Source organism: Protopterus annectens, chromosome 1.part1 (genome assembly GCF_019279795.1).
Source record: "Protopterus annectens isolate FY-2018-M chromosome 1.part1, PAN1.0, whole genome shotgun sequence".
NCBI classification, from domain to species: Eukaryota; Metazoa; Chordata; order Ceratodontiformes; family Protopteridae; genus Protopterus; species Protopterus annectens.
Genome location: NC_056726.1, coordinates 1,437,273,200 through 1,437,279,693, shown reverse-complemented (window position 1 = coordinate 1,437,279,693; position 6,494 = coordinate 1,437,273,200). Strand labels below are relative to the sequence as shown.

The 6,494-nt window shown below is 37.5% G+C and overlaps 1 non-coding gene across 1 annotated transcript; it reads left to right on the top strand.

Moving 5' to 3' along the window:
* The first annotated feature begins 3,039 nt into the window (after window positions 1–3,039).
* Window positions 3,040–3,111, top strand: TRNAQ-UUG. The gene has a single exon. It is a non-coding gene; the product is annotated as a tRNA-Gln (tRNA).
* Window positions 3,112–6,494: the final 3,383 nt, after the last annotated feature.

Below are 6,494 nucleotides of genomic sequence, written 5' to 3'. Positions count from 1 at the left end.
TCTACTTTTCTGAAGTACAAGCAAACACAGGAGGGTTATGGCTGACAAAGTTTGCAGATGACTGCAAACTGGGCCATAGTCGAAAACACATCTGACACAGATATCCTCCAGAAGGGCCTCACAGAAACGGATAACTGGTGCCAGAGCCATGGCCTGAAGTTAAACGCCAAAAATGCATAGTCATACCCTTCGGGAAAAACAAGGTTACCCCTAGCTACCATATAGGTGACAATCCACTGAGCACAGAAAAGTCATCAGGGATCTGGGGACCCAAGTTGACAGTAGTCTTTCGTTTGACACTCATGTTGCTAAAGTAGTTAGGAAAACCTTCTATATCGCCCACCTGATCATGAAGGGATTCACATCTAGATCAAGGGAGGTCATCGTCCCCTGTACTCATCACTCATTAGACCTATGATTGAGTACAATGCCCGTTCGAATGTATCTGACCAGACACCTGATGCAGCTTGAAAGGCCCCAAAAGTTCCTCACCAAAAGGATAAAGGGTCTCAAAAATATGTCTTATGCTGCCCGACTGAAAGAACTCCAGCTTTATTCAGTCTCATACCGCTTGCTCAGAGGTGACCTGTGCCTGACATATAAGGCCATGTCAAACCCAGATTTGATGAATATGCTTCACCTCAAAAATCTAGATCCCTCAGAACCACAAGGGCGGGAGACTTAAACCTTGACACGGTTATAAATAGAATGTGCTGGAGGGACAGATTCATCACCCAGAGACTCCCTATGCTGTGGAACAAAATCCCGGTACATGTGAGGCAGAGCACCTCGCTGGCCTTGTTCAAGAGGAATCTTGACCAATGGATGGGAGATCGCAGATATACCCCAGGGATTACTTCAGTGTCACTGCTTGACAGAGGCACAGAAAAATGATAGGCATAGTTTTTATTCAAACTAAAGGGGTGGCGAAAGCCACATAACTATGGGCTAGGCTTATAAATGCCCTTGGGCAGATAGCCTAGTATGAACCTATGAACCTATGAACCTATGACAGGGGGTATGTGAACACAAGAACAAGGCATGGATGTTGTCTTTACCCTTTTGTTTTTAGCTTTATCTCTACAACCATTAACAAATAATATAAGGGACTCACAAATTATGTTTATAACTGGTATTATAGCCAAGAAAATTAATCTTTGAGCTTTGTTTGCAGATGATATTATTTTGGATTTGGTGAATCCAGAAAAGGACAGTTGGTGTTTTAGAACATTTTGAGACAGCTTTGAGTCTTTTCAGGATGTAAAACAAAAACAAATGCTATAGCAGTATATTGTGCATCCCCACATTAATTGATTCAACTATACCCATATTTATGGAGCATTGGAAAGATGAAGGCTTTAGGCATATGGATTTAAAAGGATAGTGCTATGGCCATTGAAGTATATGTTGGAAAAGACTAAACAATTATAATAAAAAAATGTGAAGCTAGAAGCTCTTGATTATGTATGCGGATAGCAAAATACAAGCAACGAAAATGTCTTTATGTCAGGTACATTTTTGTTGACCAGAGGAGGAGTTGTGGATGTTAAAAAGACTTGAGAGATTTTATTTGGGAGGGGGACAGGGACTGACTTAAGTTAAATAATTAGATTGTTCACATAGAACAACGTGGTTTATGATTACTTGATTTTAAGGGATAATTTAGAGCTACACAGTTAAGACCTATAAACAACTCAAGCAGAAGGTCATGCATCAAAGTGGAAAGGAATGATGAAACAGGAGGTGTTCAAGAAAAGAAAGGACAGAGTAAGATTCTGAAGATAGGTCTGTCTGCATTCTCTAAGTCTAGGAATGCCCGAATGACCACTTTAGTAATCTCTAGCTTCTTCTCAACTATCGGTCTCACTGCAAATGTTGGGTCAGTTGTGTTGCATCCTGATCTGAATCCAAACTGCTCATCTTCCATCTTAACTAACCATGTTGTCATTCAGGAGAATAACAACAACCATACAGAATATTATATGCAAAAAGGAAACATTATAATGGAGAAAGGAGATGTTACCAGTAAGGATAACTGCAAGTAAGACTATAGACAATACATAAAAAAAATAAATAAATAACAAAGCAACCGAAAGTATTGTGAACAAATAAGTAGGGAAGAAATGGTAATAGGTTGGGACGAGGGTGAGCAGATGTTTGGACTGCAGACTATAGACTGTGTTCCCTACCAGGGATTGATAGAGTATAAACACATAGGAAGTGACAGGAATGTTTGAAGAAAAAGACCAGCTTTGATTGAGTTTTTATTTGAGTCTAGAATATAAATTCCTGTTAAAATAGGATAATTAGTTTGTCATATAAAAAGCTGCATAATAATTATATGAATCAATCAGAAGATAATAAGAAAGAATGGGAATACAGACTGGAAAAACAATCTATAGAGGAACATTTGAAGGACATTTGTTTGGCTCCCAAGCATGCAATAAAGTCCAGAATGGGTAGGAATTTTGCAGGGAAGTATTTTTGTACGTATTTTTATACCCCAAGCAGATTTCAGACAATTTTCCTCAAGTGGGCAGCAAATACTGGAGATGTGATTGGAACGAGAGAGGTAATTAGGAACATGTTTTTGTGAATTTAGCAAGTTGGCAGATTTTTAAAATTTTTACAAAGTACGCTGTCAGAAATGTTGGAGGTAGCAAATGATTTTATTTAAGAAAATGATTTCTTTTTAACTGGGATATAGCACATGGATTTCTGCTAAAAAATCTAAATCAACAGTAACTGAAGCACTGAATATCATAAAGGATATTAAATGTGAGATCTTTAGAAAAAGGAAAGAACAAATTAAATAGAAGAATTTGTGTGAGTAATACATGCAAAATAATGTTCAGGAGGAGGAGTGAAATTTAAGGGATGGCAGGAATTGGACCATTTATGTAATGGAGTCAATGAATATTGTTGAAAAGAAACCAAATATGCATACTGCATGAAAATAACTGTGGACATATTATTATGGATAATTTACTTTTCTGTTACTGTATGTGACTTATGTCATAGGTTCACAGGTGTGAATCTGGTTCCATGGTGTAATGGTTAGCACTTTGGACTTTGAATCCAGTGATCTGAGTTCAAATATCAGTGGAGCCTGTTGTGTCTTGACCTTCTTCCTCATTAGTATAGTGGGGAGTATCCCCCACCTGTCACATGGGAGAATGGGGTTTGATTCCCCAAAAGGGAGCATGTAGCTTTGGGGAGGCATTTAGTACAATGGTTAAGGTCCTCACCTCACAGACACCAAGTGCTAGACTAATAACCACAAGGGCCCTTAAAAACCTAGCTGTGCAAGCCAAATGTGACTCACAAATTTCATTTATATATGGAGAGATTTACTGACTGCCTCTGACTATTAGAAACATAGGTGCCAGTCCAGGGGTGAATTTCCAATTACCCATCCATTGGTCCAAGTTGTGCTTAAATAGGGTAGGGAGGAACTCTGCTTCACATGGACAGGTAGCCTGTTCCACACAATGGGAATTCTCTGAGAAGCATATATGTCTCTCAAACATATCCTACTTATGTTGCAAGCAAAACTGATCTTTTAATCTAGTAGTTCTGACGTTGTTCGTTTTGTGGATGTGCAAAATGTTCATCAAAACAAGGTCCAGGGCTGCCTTGTATGCCAGGCAAAGATCACCTCTTGTATGATACTGAGTAAAGATACAGGGCTTTGAGGCAATCAGTGTAAGACATTTCCTTTACTCTCTGTATTGTTTTGTAAGGAAACTTTGTTGACATTCCAATTGCTGCATGTGTCTGGTCAGGTACATACCGAAGGGGAGTATTATACTGTATGACGGGTCTGATGAGGGCCAAGTACAGTGGTATAATGACATATCTGGACCTAAATGCCAAGATCTTGCTTATAAGTTGAGAAAAACAGAAGGAATTTCTTCCTACCTTGGCTGCATGTTGGTTGAAGGTTAGGTTATTGTCTAGGTTAGGTTATTGTCTACATAAGTTCCTAGATTCCTGACAACTGAATCAACTTTTAGCGGTGTTTTATTGATGACATAGTTATTTGGGGTGCTCTACTTCCCAAAAGGTACTATACTCCAATTCTTGGTATTGAGGTTTAAGGCATGGCTTTAGCACCAAGCATTTGCCCATGTTCACCCCAGTTTGCAATCATCTGTGAACTTGGTTAGCTGGAGTCGTTTGACATTGGCTTTTACATCTAGGAAGTAGATGCCAAAGAGAAGTGGACAAGCACAGAGCCCTGGTGACTGGCCTCCTTGTGGAGGTGGTTTCACAGTCTTACCTACTGGGTCCTGTTAATGAACCAACTAGTAATCCAGTGTGTTATAAAGGGGTTTATTCCCAGTTCCATAAGTTTGTTGACAATTTCTGAATGAGGTATTGTATCAAATGCTTTAGCCAGAGCTAGGTAAGCAGTATGCACAATTTTCCCCTCGTCCATTGCCCTATTGCCCTATTCAAAGAAGTCCACAAGATTCAGTAAGCATGACCATCCTTTGACAAAGACCAATTAGCAACAGCACCAAAAAAAAAAAAAAAAAAAAGCAGCCAATCTAGAATTGCCACTGTTCTAATACCTTAAACCTCTTGTAATAGAAGCCATGGGATATTTGCAAATGATCCCTTAAGGACATCAAACAGTGTTTCAGTTATATGGCTTCTGAATGTCCATGACTTTTTTACTTTTTCTTTTTAAGTCTTTGTGGATACATTTGGGTCAATAAAGCCAAACCCCAGCTTGACTAGGTTTTTAATGAAGTTTTTACTAATTGGTTTGTCTGTATGATCTTCTTCTTTTCAGCCTTGGATGTTTGGGATATTATGCAAACACCTTAATGTTTCTGGACATCAACTAGGTGTAAAGACCTGTGTTTCTGAAGTATAGTCAAATGGTCCACTTATGCTGTGCTGACAAGGTCATAAGAAGGTCAAAACATGCATGTCCACAGCTACTGGGGTTAGGTTTTATTGGCCTGAATGTACCCACAAAGATTTAAAAAGAAAAAGTAAAAAGCCATGGACATTCAGAAGCCATATAGCTGACTTGGTGTCCTTAAGGAGTCATTTGGATATATCCCATGGACTTCTATTACAGGAGGTTTAACAAATCAAACAGTGACAATTCTAGCTTGGCTAGGTTTTCCTTGCTAGCTTTTACTTCCTTTAACAAAGCCAAACTGGGATGGATTCAATGTTGGGAGGTATCCTATGCCCTTGTTGATAAATTTAATGACAATTCTTTCCATGGATTTGCAAATTAAGACTAGTGGGACTAATGGGTCTGTACTTTCTCAGATCTGTACTTTAAAAATTATGTAATTTCTAATTTAATAAAGACTTTTAAAAACATGTTTTTCAGACTCTAAGCTTCAAAAATCTAAATCTAGACAGTATTATGGGGATCGTTTGCAGTATATGACTATGTTTGTAAGCAGCATATAAATGTAGCACACATGCATTGAGCAACAGTGAAGCACTATGTACTAAATTCACACTCTGTAGTCTGAAGGGGATTATCCTTTATTCTGCCCACAATGCACCAGCAAATGAAAATGGAAGTACACATGAAAATGTATCATTCAAGAAATTCTTTTATCCTGAATTTGTGTTATGCATTTATGCTCAAAATTCTGTTACTGAGGGATTACATTTTCATAGTAATTTTCAGAGTCATCAATGAAGTTCTGATAAACATTTTCAGTGTCATCATCCTTGTATCTTGACTTCAGAACATCACAATTTTGGTAGTAATTGTCTACGCTTTCAGCTGAATAGCATGCACCTTTTAACATTTCCATGTTCACATAATCTTCATTTCTGCTGCTGTTTTCCATAGATTGTCTTCTATAGGCATTAAATAGCATAGCTAAATAATTAAAACAAGTTTAGTTAGAATCTGTACCAAAAGAAGCAAATTTATGTGCATTACTTGAGAAATATAAATCATATGTGTCTGATAATGATCTTAGTTTATTCTTTCAGAATGTACAGTTCATGCAGCATAACCATAGCTAAAGCCAGACTATTCTCCCACAAGTAAAAATAAACAAACATTTTGTAATCACTGCGTTTCATAAATTAATAGAGTACATATGACAAAGTTAATGTTTTCACATATTGCAAAAGTATGCATGTGACAGCATTTTTGATTGGTGAGCTTACGATCCTATACTGCTTGCACAATTAATTACGTATTAGAAGGCGACGTATTCTTAGTTCTTCAATTACTCCTTTTTCACACTCATTCACTTGGAAATGAAAGACTACAGAAAATCAAGATAAAATTAAATAAAAGTAAATATAGTCTGTTCCAGTTTAACAGACTATCCCTGGACATTGTAGCTAGCTATCAATGTTCTTTTGTGTTGCACCACAGACATATATTTTGTACTTCTCCCAAAGTACGGTTTAACCATGTTGCTGAGCCTGTTAAATAAATGAAGGTAATAAATGAAGTAATATACTTAAAATAATGCTAAATTAGGATAAAATGC